Raw genomic sequence first — 17,999 nt, forward strand, 5'->3', positions numbered from 1 at the left:
ACTATATAGTAGAATGGCCTTGACAGTCAACAGATTTTTTCATACTTCAATTTTTATAAAGTTACTTTTCCTGCACACTTTTCTCCCTGAATGCCTAACTATGAGGGCTGCTACATATCAATACATTACGCATAGGCTATGAATAGAGCCTAGAAGTGTTTGATTTATCCATTATTTACTACTTAAACTAAGTCTCAATCCTTTATTTGTAAAATTGGAAAAAGAATTTCAACTCATGGAGTTGTACAAACACAACATATATGCTAGGTGTTCGGCCAGAACCTGGTATGATTAGTGAACAGTTAACAAAAGATTGTGCCATATTGCTTCAGCCATCTTTTATTCCTTCATATATTAAAGTTCTTAAAATCAGCATACACCTTATCACCAATGTATGCTTTCAGTAAGGGAGTACTGCTTTTCTTTCACTTCCCAGAGCTATTATTGAATCATCAGTGAGTCTTACAGCTTTTAACTTTATTTCTTCTCAGAGAAGACTGTAAATCTGGGGTCTCACTGTGTTTGCTAATCACTGTAATTTCAATTTTGTGTATTGAAAATAAAACTTTTATATTGTTTAAAATAAAAATTTTAAACAATAAATGATGGAATGCTAATGGAGGAACTAACATATAGTTACAAAAAGGCACAAAGTCTCAATTATTTTGTAAAATCTACTGAGAGAAATAACTTGAGGACTCAGTGTTCCAGTAACAGTGCTTGCCTTACTGAGACATACCATAACTGATATAAGATTTTTTGTTTATTTATAACCCACCTTGCTCAGAAAAGGATTTAAGATGGCTTACAAAGATAAAAATAAATGACAAGTATGTGAGAACTATGAGGGAGAGGGAAAATAAAGCCCGCAAAGAGTTTGGACTTAACAGGAAGTCAAAAAGAGCCACAAAAATAAAATTCTACAGAAAAAAAAAAAAAAAAAGACAATTCTTGAGATTGGGAAAACGTGGAGAGAACTTTCCTGGTGAAAATAGGTCTTGCTTTAAAGTATTTAGCTCAAAAGAAACTGAAGATTTGCTGTCTGGAGCGTGCTTGCCACAGCTACCTCCAGAGTCTCCCAGGGCAGGAGGGTGCTTTTTGATGGGCAGATTTTTCGCTGAAGATGAAGCCTCCCAAGGACCAGGGTTCCAGGGAAGCCTCCCACGCTCCAGACTTCACCAATTATTTCATTTTCATAATAAGCTCAGCCCTTTCCCTAATTGTTTTACTTTCACCAACACGAACAGGACAAAGGTAAGGACATTTCATCTTTTAAGGGAGAGAATTTCAGGTACAGTCTGTACAAAGATGTTAACTAAAATATAAAAATGAGGAGCTAGTCCTTGAAGTCACTGGCAAGCGATAAGATTTTACGGACAATTTAAGTATCGGTATTCCGGGGCACACAAGGGTTTTTCTGTTTCAATTCCCGTGTTCTCTTGCCGCCTTATTGTTGCTTCCAAGAGCAGAGTGTCAAGGTCCAAGTCCAAGGGGAGATGTCTTTCCGGGATCTAACAATCTCAGAACGGCTAGAGCGGGCTTCTCCCTCCCCTCGGAGGGGTGGAGACAAGAAGGGGGGATTTAAAACGTGTGAGGCGGCTGTGTTAGTTCAGATCTACATGGGAAATCCCCTGCACCCCTGAAAGTTATGACTGCTTGGGCAAGTTGCTCTCCCACGCAAACTCCTCAACTAGAAAGTGGGAACAGTCGTCCTTCCCTCAAGGACACAACTAGAAGGAGAATCCGATATAATGGGTCGAGCCTAATCAGCACTGAGCTTGGTAAACAGACTCGCGGGCCCATTGAGTGCAACTTTACGCAGAAGCAGCTTGGGAAAACTAGCGCCCTAGATGAGTCTTAAGTTTGGGAAACGCTGAGGCAACCTGGAAACTACTCAGCAGAGTAATACTAATCAGCAGTGGTGCTGAGGTTCCGCCCACTTGACAACCCACCCGTCCGTGAGCAATGACCAACCAAATGGCCGGGCTGAGCCGGGGTAGGGTCACCGGCATCTCTCCCGGGAGGGCCATGCCCTCGCCGCTTTGGGCTGCGGGACGCGTCCTCGCGGCTTCACCAACCCCGCCGAGCCGGGAGCCTCGGGGCCGAGGTGCGCCAGGTGGCGAGGGTGCCAGGCGCGGCCAAGTCGGGGCGGACTGAGTCAGCCGCCCAGCTATGTTGCGGAACCAGGGCGGCCGGCTCGGCTGCCCCCGCCGCTGAGCCTCGCTGCCCCCACGCCTGGCGGCTCTCCCCGCCCCCGCGGGCCTGGAGGAAGCGGCCGAGGCGCGGCGCCGGAGCACCTGGGCAGGGCGCGGGCGGCGGGCGCGGCGCTTCCGGAGCTGCGCGCGGGCTCGCGCTCCCCGCCTCCAGGTGCGGCGGCCGCGGCGTGCTGGCCCCGGTGACAGCGCCGCCCGCGCGGCCGCCTCCGGCTGCAGAGGCCGTGCGGCCAGCCGGCGGGGAGGGAAGCAGGAGGCCCCGCGCCGGGGACAGGCGGGTGAGGACTGGTCGAGCCGGGCCGGGAGAGAAGCCGGAGACCGGGCTCCCCCCGCGCCCGCCTCGGCTCCCCAGCTCCGCTGCCCGCGCGCGAAGCGAGTCCAGCGGACTGCGCTGGGCTGGGCGGCGGGGCCGGGGTCGGGCGTGAGGACCGTGTGGTCTGAGCCGCGGCTTTCCGGCACCTCTCTGGGTAAATTTCCAGAGCGCCAAGTGTTCGGCTCCGGTTTCTACCGCTTGGATTTCGCTCCCGCATGTGGGCGTCTAAAAGGAAACCAGAAGCTGGTAAGTGATATAAAAACTCTACTTAGTAATGGGATTTGACTCAGGAGTGGGAAGAGCCGGATAGACAGCTAAGACCCCTTCCTCGAAAAGGAGCTGCCCGTCAGTGAGTTTCGGGCAGCAGTTAATTACTCGGCAGAGAGAATGAGTTCGCTCGGATCCCTGTGCTCCCCCGCACCCTACTTGTCCTACTCTTTGAGACCGCAGGCCTGTTAATTAACTTTAATTACAATCATTTGGCCTCCACCTGCCTGAACCTAACCTCATACTCGAAAACTGTCGACAGGGAGTTTACCAGATTGATTTTCTCGTTGACGTTTGGAGACAGGTCTCCTGGGAGAATGGGTGCCCGTCTCATTAAACGAGGTAAGTTCATCCTGGCTTCTTTTCTTAAACGTTCGCCTCACCTCCTTGCGGCCATCTGGAGTAATTTTGATTGGGGGGAAGTCTTTGCGAAAATATATTGTGAACTATAACCTTTGATAATTAGAGGCAAATTAGAAGCTAGTCTGTTTGGAATAATGACATTTTAGGCTGTTGCAAGTTTGTATGGTGATAGCAACTTTTGTGTGTGTGTGTGCAAGGGTGTCCTTGAAGTAGTCTGCTTAGTGGAATATATCCTTTTGGTTTAAAAAAAAGTACCGAAAAATAAGCTATTTTTAAAAGTGCATATAATCGGATGTCATTGTGATTACCAATAATAGTGTTGTATTTACACCTCAGTATTGATTTCTCCCGCACTTAAGCACTCTTCCCTCGCATGAGTTTACGGGAACATTGCCCATAAGTAATTGGAAGATGAAGTTGTGACTATTTTAAAAAGGAAGGTAACTTTTTTAAGGGGAAAAGAGAAATACTTCTAAACTTATACTTGTGACTTCAATACACTTACAAGAGAAATATTGAGGGGAAAATTCTCATGACCTTCCACTGTTTAACAGTGTTTTAAAAAGAAAGAAAAAGTAAAATGGGTCATGGAACTAGGCTAGAGCCTAAAGTGGAAATATCTCCCTGGCTACTTTTCAGACAGCTGTTTAACAAATACACACTTAAGGTGGGTCTTAACACTGAGTGTTCTATATAGATTTGATTTGTCAGTACTCAAAGATTTGTTTAAATTAAAATATACCTAGAGGGGAAGTTAAATGACTTGTTAAAGTGGGTGTGTGTGTTTGCATTTTTTCCCTTTCTCCATAAGTCAGATTTTATATGGATAGTCCATGAAAGGAGAAACTGGTACATTTAAAAACAAATGTATTTTTTTTTCATTTTTCCTGTCTCTTGAATATTAAATTTTTTAATGAAAGTTTCTTTGAATTCTATAGTGTTTCTTTTTTCAAAAGTTTCTCACATATGATTTCATTTAATCCAATAGTAGCCTCTTTTTTCCCCCACCTACCCCCACATTGCCCCTTCCCCCTTCCTTCTCCACACTGGTGATCAGTAGTTTGTTCTCTGTAGTATCTGTGTCTGCTTCTAAAAACAAATTTCTTAACCATCTCATATCACTGCAGTTTGAGCCTTCTAGATAGAGTACTTTTCAATTCAGCTACTTAGTTACTGTGATTAAGTAGAGGACTCAGAGGCTTCCCTGATGGCTTAGACCATAAAGAATCTGCCTGCAATTAAGGACACCTGGGTTTGATCCCTGGGTCAGGAAGATCCCCTGGAGGAGGGCATGGCAACCCACTCCAATATTCTTGCCTGGGAAATCCCTTGGACAGAGGAGCCTGTCAGCCTAGGGTCCATACGGTGGCAAAGAGTTGGACAGAACTGAAGTGACTTAGCAGCAGCAGCGTAGGACTAAGATTATAATGAATTGCAATTTTCTTGGAAGAAAGTCTTAAACTAGCACCATAAGACTGTGAGGTTTTAAAAACCAGCTTAGAACTCTGTATTGTAAACATCATGATATTTGGGAAGTTTTCTGTTTTTGCTTTTCTTTCTATCCTACCTCTTAGCAACTTTGAGAAAGTTCAGTGAAAGATGCTATAAAAATGCTGCTAATGAATGACAGCCATTGCTTTTAAGAAGAAATTATTTTAATGTTTTAGCAAGTTTTTTTTTTTTCTTGTTTGTTTGTTGAATCATTTATTGAATCCAATCTTTGCACTTTCTAAACTGAGGAATTTGGGGAATTTTCTGGAAAATATTAGGTAAAGAACATTTTATTAATGTTGGAAATATTTCTTAGCTTTGATCAAATGTGATTGATGAGAAACTGGAGGCTATGAGATGTTTTCTCATCTGCTTGATTGCCTAAAGACACCTCCCTCATTGCCCCACTTTGTGGCAATGACTGCTGTCTCCACCTACTGCATTCCCGTACATCTTGACATTCCCCTCTGTAGCTCCTTCACTGATCATTCTATCCTCAGAGTTCTGAATTGCTGCATATTTCAATTATATTTACGGAGTCAGTTTGAAGTTTTTAGAGTTCCTTGGGAGTCTTGAAAGATGATGGTGCTACTTCTCTATGTAATTGTACATTAAACAATACTTAAAATATGAACCATGTGAAAGTCAAGTTCATAAGACTTAAGTTTTCTCATCATTACTCTTTAAGTGTTTTTATTGGGTACATTTGAGTCTTCCAATTTTGGTGTTCCTCTTTTACTGACTCATAAAGAACTGTCCATATGCATTGGGGAAGGAAATGGCACCCCACTCCAGTACTCTTGCCTGGAAACTCCCATGGACGGAAGAGCCTGGTAGGCAGCAGTCCATGAGGTCGCTAAGAGTTGGACACGTCTGAGCAGCTTCGCTTTCACTTTTCACGTTCATGCATTGGAGAAGGAAACGGCAACCCACTCTAGTGTTCTTGCCTGGAGAATCCCAGGGACGGGGGAGCCTGGTGGGCTGCCGTCTATGGGGTTGCACAAGAGTTGGACACGACTGAAGCGACTCAGCAGCAGCAGCAGTTCATATGTATGTCATTTTTTCCCTTGACATGCATATGGCTGTAACATGGTTACAGCCATGTTTAATACACTCCTTTAGATTTTAAACTCCTGGAGAGAAAACATTGCATTTTCACTTTCTTTTTAGTACTGTGTGTGTGTGTGTGTGTATATATACACATTGTATATGTATATATACATATACTGTATGTGTGTATATATATATAATCATTGTTCAGTCACTAAATCGAGTCTGACTCTTTGTGACCCCATGAACGGCAGCACTTCCCTGTCCTTCACTATCTCACTGAGTTTGCTCGAACTCGTGTGCACTGAGTTAGTGATGCCATCCGACCATCTCATCCTCTGTCGTCCCCTTCTCCTCTTGCCCTCAGTCTTTCCAACCATCAGGTTCTTTTCCAATGGCTCTTTGCATCAGATGGCCAAAGTATTGGAGCTTCAGCATCAGTCCTTCCAATGAATATTCAGGGTTGATTTCCTTTAGGAAATCTGGTTTGATCTCCTTGCAGTCCAAGGGACTCGGAAGAGTCCCTTGAGAATCTCAAGAGTCTTCTCCAACTCTACAGTTTGAAAGCATCAATTTCAAATGCTCAATTTGAGCATCAATTTTGATGCTCAGTCTTCTTTATGGTTCAACTTGTATCCATACATGACTACTGGAAAAACCATAGCTTTGTCCACATGGACCTTTGTTGGCAAAGTGATGTCTTTGCTTTTTTACACTTCTTAGGCTTGTCATAACTTTTCTTCCAAGGAGCAAGTGTTTTTTAATTTCATGGCTGCAGTCACCATCCACAGTAATTTTAGAGCCCAAGAAAATGAAATCTGGCCTGTTTCCACTTTTTCCCCATCTATTTGCCATGAAATGATGGGACTGGATGCCATGATCTTTTTCTGAATACTGAGTTTTCAGCCAGCTTTTTCACTCTCCTCTTTTACCCTCATCAAGGGCCCTTTGGTTCCTCTTCACTTTCTGCCATTAAAGTGATATCATCTGCATATCTGAGGTTGTTGGTATTTCTCCTGGCAATCTTGATTCCAGCTTGTGAATCATTCAGCCTGGCATTTCAGGTGATATACTCTGCATAGAAGTTAAATAAGCAGGGTGACGACATACAGCCTTGATGTTCTGCTTTCCCAATTTTGAACCAGTCCATTGTTCCATGTTTCGTTCTAACTGCTGCTTCTTGACCTGCATATAGGTTTCTCAGGAGATAGGTAAGGTGGTCTGGTATTCCCATCTCTTTAAGGAATTTTCTGAAGTTTGCTGTGATCCATACAGTTAAAGTCTTTAATGTGATCAATGAAGCAGAAATAGATTAAAAAAAAAATTCCTTTGCTTTTTCTGTGATCCAGGGCATGTTGGCAATATGATCTTTGGTTCCTCTACCTTTTCTAAATCCTGCTGGTACATCTGGAAGTTTTTGGTTCACGTACTCCTGAAGCCTAACTTGAAGGAATTTGAGCATAATCTTGCTTTCATGAGAAATGAGTGCAATTGTACAGTAATTTGAACATTCTTTGTCATTGGAATGGAAATTGACCTTTTCCAGTCCTGTGGCCACTGTTGAATTTTCCAAATTTGCTGGCATACTGAGTGTAGCACTTTAACAATATCGTCTTTCAGGATTAGAATATATATATACACACACACACACACAATAGCACTGTTTTCAAATGAGATGATAGGTGTTATCTTGAACTGCAAATGTTTCTCCCTGTTACGTTATCTTGGAGAGAGTAGTTAGTGATCCTTAAATATTTATTTAATGAATAAATGTTAATAAATGAGTCAATCAGTTAAGAGACACTTGCTGAGATATCCTCTTACCTAAGAAAAAAGAGACTTAGATAATTACAGAGCCAATAGGAACAAGCCCTCAAATTCAGTTGGAAAAGAGGTCAGGGTGCTATTTATAAATGCTAAGAGAGGAAGCCATTCACAGTAGGCTATTTTGAAACATCTGGTTGTTAGTCAAAAACTGTGACTCAAATTCAGAGAAATAGTGGAGAATACATTTGTATCTCCATATTGTATTTGTATAAAATAATCAAAGCAAGACTTAGATATGATACATTTGTATCCAAATTTAAAAATTGATATATAAAAGTGCATGTATCGTCAGTGTACATTTTAAAATCTTTTTATTGAAGTATAATATCACACAAGTTTTTATCTCAGCCAATTAAACACTAAAGGTATGTTCAATGTAGCATGAAATAGAGCAGAATCCTGAAGAACATGTATGTACTTGTGCTTCTATCAAGAATCCTAAAGGGTCTGGGTGTCCTCTCAGCTGCCAGGACACAGATGTGGGTGGGAAGGAGCTGGAGTGAGCAGGCTTCAGGGGCTCTCAGGTAGGTGTTCTCTGCTGCTGTGTGGGTTTTGGGAGGTTATGGTTTTCCCCCCACTCCTGCTCTCGTAGAAACTTGGGAAAATGCTTGCCTAAGAACTGTGGCCCTGCTTTAAAGATCTCTGAATTTTAAACAAGTCTCAAACATCAGCCAGTTAACTCAAAATCTGGATAGACAGTTTGAAAGAAAAGGGACTTAAGCTAAGGAGTGTTTCAAGCCACATAACTTTTTGGGATGTTATCAAAAACACCTAAACCCAGGTACTACTTAGGCTAGTGATAAACTCATTCAAAGTAAAGGAATGGTCACTACTGGCCTTCACTCGCTGTGAAATGGATATTCTTGATTTTGAAAGAGTTGTCTTTCAGATTGCACAGAAAATAAAATAATCAAAGCAAGACTTAGAACAGTCTTTTCTCCTTGATCCAAGCTGTGGAAGGCTTTTGCCTGGAGCCTGGCTATTTTCAGCTCAAACCTCTGTTACTCTCCATCCAGCAGCCACTAATTAAGTGCTTGTTGCTTGCCAGGAACTAAGATCTTTATGCATATTTACTCATTTCATCCTCAAAAAAGAGTCTTGTGAGTTTGGCATTTATCGTCACTGCTTACAGATGACCACAGTGTGTCTCAGAAAAATAAAGGAACTTTCCCAAGTTATGCAGGTATTACACAGCAGAGCGATGATCACTGGACATCACTGTGCTGTTTCCCAAATCTAAAGTCTTCAGGTGAAAATCTTCATTCTCACCACTATAATGACATCTATAGTTTGCTAAATTAATGAAACTGTTTACTGCTGTGTGAGGTGCTTTGTAGGTTTATTAGAAGAATAATTGATGGTGCTAATTGAGAGGAATGTAATTTTATGAGGCAGGCAGGAGAATCACACCAAGTACCAATCACACCAAGTGCCATAATACAGTATGAATATGATCAACTACAATATTATATGCCACAGATGAATTAGCCAGTATTTTTTGTACACTTATAATTCACGCCAGGTGCTTTTCTATATGCCTTATGTATTTGACTTGTTTAATTCTAGCAGAAATCCTAGCAGATATTTTATCTTCATTTTACAGACAAGGAAACTGAGCTTAAGGGAAGTTAACTATCTTCAGGGACATAGAAAACGAGTGGGAAAGGCTGGGTTGGAGTTCAGGCAGCCTGACTCTAGAGCACCATGCTTTGTGTATTGTGGTCTGAGTATCTCAAACAATTAAAAGTAAATGACTTTAGGCTTCCGTATTTACTTCCTTACATGGACACATATGCTCACAGCTGCAAAGGCTTATATAACTTGAGTTTGCAAGGGATGGTATAGTTCAGCAGCATTTCCCTAGAGACTCTAAATGCTTATGTATAGTAGAACAGTCAAATGAGAGGGAAAATAGGAAGTCCTTGATCCCTTCTTACTGTTAAATCGATTGCATAGGTATTAGGAGGCATCACAGTTAACAGCACAGGTTGTAGAGTCTGACTCTTGGAATTCTGAAACTTATCCACTGTTTTCCTGCTGTTTGGCTTCGGGCATGGGGCTTTCCTCCTAAAGCAACTGTGAGGATTAAATGAGATCCTATAAAGTTGGTTTGCAATCACTCCACAGATATTGGCTATTAACATTAGCAATAGAAGTCTGAGGGAGAATGAAAGAGGATGGATATGTTTTGATGACGGGGAAAGAGGGCTCAATGTAGAGAGCCTGGGGCAGTGGAGGAAAGAGCCTGTGGATGACCATGGTTCAGAGTTGAGGAAACTAGGCTTTCTGTAAGGGGTTAACTGGGGGCATTGTTATCACAATATAAGGTAGGTGACCAGTGGTAGGGGACAGGCATACTAAATGACCAACCAATTTGACACCAAGGATGTAAGGACTTAGACTAGAAGCATAGAATTCTTGATCTCTGACCTTTGTAATTTGTCCTATACGATGGGAGAGAGTAATGACAGCAAGCGTGCTTTCTCAAAACCACTTCCTCTTCTGCATGGTTGTGGGGAGCAGAGTGGAACGATTCGTCTTTATGACTATGTGAAGTTAACATCTTAGTATTAAACAATAAGTTTGTTTGATATGAAATACAGTGATACCTCCTTCTTGTGACTATATTCTGTACTGAAGCAAAAGTAGAATTCTATTAAGACTTGTAGCCTGAACTCACTAATTCAGCATGTTATTTATGTGGAGCTCCCGAAGTTTGTAAGAGATAAGCTATTTCTCCACATAAATAACTTGAAATCAGGGACATTTCGTTTCATCATCTATAGTGCCAGGTATCCTTTGGGGATAGCTGATTAGCTCCGGAGATTTGGAGGAGTAAAAATTGTGCCTGAGGTTTCTACCTTGGGTATCATTATGCGTGCTAAGTCACTTCAGTCGTGTCCGACTCCTTGTGACCCCATGGGCTGTAGCCGGCCAGGCTGCTCTGTCCATGGGGTTGTCCAGGCAAGAATACTAGAGTGGGTTACCGTGTCTTCCTCCAGGGAATCTTCACAACCCAGGAATCAAAGCCACATCTCATTCTGTCTCCTGGTTAGCAGGTGGATTCTTTACCACTAGGATGTCCTGAGTCAGTCAACTCTCCTATTTACTGGTACCCCTCAGTCACTGTGAGCAACAAAAGTGATTTCTCACACATTTCTTGATTCCCACTTAACTGGGGACGACTGTTTTGGTATACAATAAACTTCCATTGTTTTTAGAATCTGTAAGACTTGAATTGATGACATTGAAGAGTCTCTGTATTCATGTGCCAGCCTAACTTACTTAGTTTACATTTTTAAGGCTCCTTTCGGTCCTGTGATCCTATGTGGTTAAGTCTATTATTTCAACACATTTTCAGGTTTCTAAATACTGTAAGGTTATGTTCATGATTTTTAGATGGTATTTTTTTTTAAAGAAATAGATTAAATTTGAGTGAATTCAGTTATACTATTGCTGCTTTTTCCCTCCCCAAAGATACTAAAATCAGGCAGCAGTGATTCTAAAAGTTGTCAGCACTGAATACTTAATGACTTTATGATTTAATGAAGTGACCCAAGTTTTTAAGTTATTTTCTTTCCTCGTTTAACTGGGGAATGTGACAAAGTTACACTGGTAATGGGTGGGGGGATGGGTAGTGGGAAGTGGTTTACTGGGGTGGTTTTTCTTGCTTGAGGTATTTGGAAGGAGGGTGGCTGTCCCAGCCTATAATTTTTTTTTAATTGAAGTATACTTGATTTACAATATTAGTTTCAGTTGTATAATTTTTATGAATTATATTCCATTTAAGTTTATTGCAAACTAATGGATATGCTATTCAATATATCTGTGTTGCTCATTTATTTTACACATGTCCTTGGTGGCTCAGTTAGTAAAGAATCTGCCTGTTTGTGCAGTAGACTGCCTACAATTCAGAAGACCAGGGTTCCATCCCTGGGTTGGGAAGATCTTAGCGAGGAAACCACCACATGATAGTTTATATTTCTTAATCGCCTACCCCTGTCTTGCCATATCCTACTCCCCTCCCCTCACTGGTAAGCACTAGTTTCCTGTCTGTATCTGTGAATCTGTCCCTGTTTTGTCACATTCATTTTTTAGATTCTGAATATAAGATAGCAAAGAGTCTTTGTCTGACTTCTTTCACTAAGCTTAATGCCGTCTAGGTGCATCCATATTGTAGGAAATGACAGAATTTCATTCTTTGTTTGTATAGCTGGGCAACATTCCTTTGTATTCCATGTGTATATATATCACAACTTCTTTGTCCATCTATTGATGGACACGAAGATTGCTTCTGTATTTGACTATTATAAATAATGCTGCTATGAACATTGGGGTACATGTATGTTTTCAAATTAGTGTTTTGTTTTTTGGATATATATCCAGGAGTAGAATTGCTGAATTCTATGGTAGTTCTTTGTTTTGTTTTTTTGAGAAGCCTCCGTTCTCTTTTTCCACAGTGGTTATACCAATTTACATTCCTGCCAACAGTGTATGAGAGTTCCCTTTTTAACACATCTTTGCCAACGTTTGTAATTCGGTTTCTTTTTGATGATAGTCATCCTGACCGGTGTGAGGTGATATCCCACTCTGGTTTTGATTTGCATTTCTCTGATTAGCAATATTGAGCATCTTTTTATGTTCCTGTTGGCCATCTATAAGTTGTCTTTGGTGAAATATCAGTGAAGTCTTCTGTCCACTTTTTAACTGAGTTATTTGACTTTTTTGATACTGAGTTTAATATTGAATGTATGAGCTGTAGCCGTATTGGTCATATCATTTGCAAATGTTTTATCCCGTTCAGTAGGTTGTGTTCTCAGTTTGTGAATGGTTTCCTTTGCTGTGCAAAAGCTTAAGTTTGATGAAGTCCATTTGTTTATATTTACTTTTGATTCCTTTGCCTTAGGAGACAGATCCAAAAAAAAAAAATACTGCTATGATTTATGTCACAGAGTGTTCTGCCTATGTTCTTTTCAAGTTATATAGTTTCCAGTCTTACAATGAGGTCTTTGATCTATTTTGAGTTTATTTTTGTATATGGTGTGACAAAATGCTCCAATTTCATTGATTTTCATGAGGCTGTCCAGTTTTCCCAGCACTTCCTTATTAAACAGGAGACTGTCTTTCTTGTATTGTATATTCTTGCCTTCTTTGTCATAGATTAATTAGCCATAATTGTATGAGTTTGTGTTTAGGCTCTCTGTTTTCTTCCATTGACCTGTGTGTCTGTTTTTGTGTATCATGCTGTTTTGTTGACTATAGCTCTGTTCTATAGTCTGAAGTCAAACAATGTGGTACTTCTTGCTTTGTTCATTTTCTGAAGATTTCTTTGGGAATTTGGAATCTTTTCTGGGTCCATGTAAACTTTAGGATTATTTGTTTTAGTTCTGTGAAAGGTGTATTGGGTATTTTGGTAGGAATTGCATTAAATCTGTATATTGCTTCGGGTAGTATGACCATTTTGGCAATATTCTTTCAGTCCATGTACGTGGGATTTCTTTGTATCATCTTCATTTTCCTTCATCAGTATTATATAGTTTTGAGAGTATAGATCTTTCACCTTCTTGAGAGTATAGATCTTTCACCTTCTTGGTTAAGTTTATTCTTAGATATTTTATTCTGTTTGATGAATTTTTAAAAGTCCTTTAGGTTGGTTGGAATGCTTCCAGCTGCCCTACTTCCAACCCTTCTCTCCCCTTGGTTCTTGATTCTAGGATCACTTGTAGTGATTAGATGGATTGGGGAAGTCTGTATTTGAGCTCCTTTGGAGCTTGGTGACCTAAATAGACAAAACTTTAAAACTTTGTACTCTCCACTTGTTACCTTCAATCATCTCAAAGTTGAGAGGGAGCCTTTCAGCAAACATTTGTTGAACACCTTTTATGTGCCTGATGATGTTCAAAGTTAAGACCTTCAGCATTGAACCATAGACAAGATTTCTATCCTCTGGTAGAAGTCTACAGATGTCACGTAGAAGACAGAGAAAGCAAGAGTAAGGAATGCTGAGGCACAGGGCATGCTGTATCCATAAGGGCACCAGGGAAGGCCACTCTAATGAGCACACATTTGAGCATAGCCCTACTCAAGTGATGGAGTGAGCCATGAGCCATGGGAGAATGTTGGGAAGTAGACTTGAAAGAGATAGATGAGTGAGAAGTAGGAGTCCTGCGGTAGAAATGGGACTGAAGCCAGCTTGGTGACGATTGAGTGATGGGGGCTTCAGGCACAGCCAGGGAAGATGAAGTTAGGTAGTTGCAAAGGCTGATGTGATGTGACTTTTGTTATGAAATGAATCATTCTGGCTCTTGTGTTGAGAATATGCTGCTTATGAAGGCAGGAGGCCAGGATAGATTCTGGGATATCAGTCGGAAGGCTGTTGCAGTGGTCTAAGAAAGACAAGATCGTGGCTTGGGCAGAATGTGAGCAGGAGCCATGATGAGAAGCAGTTGGTATTCATAGCGCCTCCAAGGTAGAGCCCAGGGAGATAAGATTATGGTTGTTAAGTGATACTAAAAGCTGGGCATATAGAAGGTACTCCTAAATGTTACTTCTGTTTTCCTTTTATTTTCTCTTGGAAGTGGGTCAGGATAGCATGGGCAAATGTACATTCACATCTGTCATGCCAACTACTTATGTATTCTCTAACTGTGTACTGTATATATACATCATGTACTATGTTTACAAACAAGTAATTTGGCATTTATTGGGCAGCTTATACTGGCTAGTCATCATATTGGCAGGTTTATTAGTTTATTGTTGGATAATAAACATAATTATGATGACAGATACTTATTTAACATTTGCTGTGTGCCATTGGTATTCTTGATGCTTTACAAAAAACCTGATGAAGTAGGTATTCTTACCGCTCCTTTCCTGATGAGAAAACTGTGGCACAGAGAGGTTAAATACTGGAATTTGACCAAGGGTGCCCAGCTCCCAAATCCTGGCTATCACACTGCACTATCCCGTTTCTACAGATTAACATGGAGTCAACAGAATGTGATTAAATACTGAGAAGTAAATGCTATAGTCATGCAGTGAAGAGAGTTTTATTTCTTGCTCAGTGGAGACCTTGTGAAGGAAATAGCATTTGAGTTACATTTCAAAGAGTGGGAAAGATTTCAACTGTGGGAAGTTAATGACTTAGTGATGAAAATAGGTAATTATAATGATGGAAGTGAATATGTGCTAAGCACTTGCTGGGGATTAAGCACTGTTTTAGCACTTGGAGTGGATTGTCTCATGTAATCTTCACCAGCACTGAGGTACCTTTGAACATGTTTATTTCATGGGGAAGGAAACAGACACACAAATATGTGCCTATGAAAGTGGAGGAGGGTGGAAATTGAATATGACTGCAGACTCCTGGGCACTGTCTTAGGAAGGACATCCATCTCCTGGGGTGGGGGCAGTGATGGACTTCAGCTCAGGTGTGAGGAATTTAAAACCGAACCAAATTTTTTTGTGCATCTCAGTCATCTTTGGCATGTGTCACTAACGTCAATTCTTGGGTCTATATACAGTCATGTGGTACAGCAGATCCACTCACTGAGACCGGGAGAGCCATGAACCTAGAACATGGCATTTGTGTCTGGTGCCCAAGTGGAGGTCAAAACATGGAGGGCTGGATGTTGTGTTAAGGAGTTTGCCTGGGAGACTGTTGTAGTTAGGGGTGTCCATCTCTTTGCAGCTGATGATGTGTTTGGGGCCCTGAAGCCTCTGACGAAGTGGGTCTGTGAACACCCTTGGATAGTCAGACAGTTAAAAAGCCCAGTGATTGGAGGATGGAGCCTACATGAACGTGCAGAGAGGTGGGGCCTGTGGGAGAGAGCCTCTTCCACGTCACAGGAGGGAATCTAGTTCATTAACCTTATTCAGCATGCCCATGATAGCAGAGTGAGGTGGTATTGGTTCGAAAATTTGGTATACCCATGCTTGAGTCAGCCACTCGGGAACTTTATGTGTAAGAGACAGAAGAGGCTGGTATATTAAAACGTAAAGGCTCACACATGCACACACATTAAAAAATAACAAAATGGGCTTCTGAACCACTCCCACCGTTGCTGCTGGTCTGTCTCCCAGCTCTTAAACATGTTTCAAGCGCTTTGCAGATCTCTAGAATCCTAGCATAGGAGATGGAGAAAGGAGTGATTCAGTCTGTTTCAAGAGGTTGATAGGAAGCTTTCCGAGAGGGAGTAATATCTGCCTGTTCAAAATTGTAAACGGTGCAGAGGATTTGGCCAAGTGTGTAGATCTGCCAGCTCTTACAGCGTATGTGAAAGGTGTGGGGCTAGTTAACAGTTTGTGGCTTGGGGGAAGTGATAATTAATAATGATGAGCTAAAGTCAGTGAAGTGGCACAGGGTAAACTTGAGCCTGAAGTTAGTAGTGGAAACGTCTCCCTAGCAGTAGAAATACATCTGAGGTACAGTATCTGGAGCATCGTTGCCACTTACATCAATAGTAACTACTATTGTTTTTTATTTTCAGAGCTGAGACCAGACTTGGGGTGATGTGGCACCCCAAGAAGCTTAGCCTGTTCCGTTCAGGGTGTGGAATGACAGGCCAGATTTGGACTTCCAGTGGTTTAGTGGTACATGGGCTGAGGGGTTTCTTGAGATGACTGCAGTGATTTAGGCAGGAGATGTAATACAGGAGGGCCTGAACTGCGGTGAGGAAGGTGGGGAAATATATTACTTCATGTTTTCTCACAGTTCTAGAGCCCAGTATCGAAAGTTGCTGCCACTTTGTAATAGTTATTTCCATTTTGTAATGGGCAAACAAAACTAAATAATGGGATTAAAAAAATAATTATGTGAACAGGAATAATGTATCAGAGAATTAGGTTCATATATGGTGTTGAGGTTTAACTTCCTGCTTTTTTCCCTGACGTTTTGTTATTTTGAGTATGACAGAGGGATACCTGTTGGTCACAGGCATTTCCTGTCTTTCATCTCTCTTTTTTTTAATTTAATTAAATCTTTTTATTTTAGTTGAAGGATAATTGCTTTATAGAATTGTGTTAGTTTCTGTCAGACATCAGCATGAATCAGCCATAGCGGTATATGGTCTTTCCTCTCTTGTTTGTAACATTTATTCCTTTGTTTCTGAGGTGCTGCCTAAATAGTATATGTTTTCCCTTTTATTTTTGGTGTACTCACTTGTCAGTGTTGGCTAAAGTTTTAGAATAGTTGAAACAACATCTTATGGGCAATTGGCATATATCACATGGAGATGCTTGAGTTGTGTCTTCTGAAGAGCTACTTTGAGATGCAATTTTTTCCAGAAACACTGCATCTCTGCTTGCTCCAATGAATATACCTGATTCCACTGTGTCTCATTTTATTACTTCAGTGTATAGTCATTATGCTGACTTCCCAGGTGAATCAGTGGTAAAGAATATCCCTGCCAAGCAGGAGATACGGGTTTGATCCCTGGGTTGGGAAGATCCCCTGGAGAAGGAAAGGCAACCCACTCCAGTAGGGGAGATCCCATGGACAGAGGCGGCTCCAGTATTCTCGCCTGGGAAAACCCCTACAGTCCACGGGGTCACAAAGAATCAAACATGACTTGGTGACTGAACAACAATGGTCATCACGCATATTCTGCACTTTTTTTCTTTTCTCCTGATGCATAATGTATAGAAATCTGCACATACCATACACTTTTACAAACTCATCGCAGCCATATAAACAACAGCTGGAAAAATCAACTTTTTAAAGAATTGAACGATGTTTGTGAGAAAAGTGAACTTATGTGAATCTGCTGTGTATAAAGGAAAATGTGACCTTTAAACTTTTTCCTTTTCCTTTCATATTAACTTACTTCCTGTTATCTAATGTAAAGTTGTTCATCTAGTCTTGTCTTACATAATATTGTGCATATATAATGCTGCTGCATTTTTGAAGCGAAAATCATTGACCTGAGAAATACGTTTTAACTATGCTTTTGGAGTGAGTCTTTGAAGAAAGTGTAGTAAAGGATGGAGTTGCTCATATCTATCAGGTACTGTTAAGAAAAATTTTTTTAAATTTGGAAATCAAAAGAATGTATAGCATGTTCCTGGGATGACTTGTTGAGGCTATTGTTTAACAGGCACCCCCCAGGGATATTCTAATTGTGTTCTACCTGCTATTTACTATTTGATTAGAACCCTGAACTGGGAAGTTACCTGTTGGCTTATAGAGTTTTGTCCAGTGGAAAGATATTCCCAAAGGTTATGGTTTTATTGCCCTGTAGATTACTGTTTTTTTTTTTTTTTAAATATATATAACCTACCCATCTTATTCTAGAACTAAAAACACAAAAACATTTTCTGATGGACTATATAAACCTGTTCAACAAATGATCTTGGAATTAGCCCTACCACCTTACTTGTTCCCTCATTAATTAGTGAATAAAATTTTTGGACACATGTTTAATGTACATTTAAGAATTTTTTTTTTTTTACCATTTTGAAAATCATCATTTGATACT

The 17,999-nt window shown here is 40.9% G+C and overlaps 1 protein-coding gene across 3 annotated transcripts in view; it reads left to right on the forward strand.

The window, feature by feature from the left end:
• The first annotated feature begins 2,683 nt into the window (after positions 1–2,683).
• Positions 2,684–17,999, forward strand: part of ARAP2 (ArfGAP with RhoGAP domain, ankyrin repeat and PH domain 2) — a 184,137-nt gene continuing 168,821 nt past the window's right edge. For all 3 annotated transcript variants that reach the window (XM_070452058.1, XM_070452060.1, XM_070452059.1), the window contains exon 1: positions 2,684–2,772. The gene's annotated coding sequence lies outside the window, so the exon portion shown is untranslated. The remainder of the gene's footprint in view (positions 2,773–17,999) is intronic.

The sequence above is a fragment of the Odocoileus virginianus genome, chromosome 21 (assembly GCF_023699985.2).
Source record: "Odocoileus virginianus isolate 20LAN1187 ecotype Illinois chromosome 21, Ovbor_1.2, whole genome shotgun sequence".
Taxonomy (NCBI): Eukaryota; Metazoa; Chordata; class Mammalia; order Artiodactyla; family Cervidae; genus Odocoileus; species Odocoileus virginianus.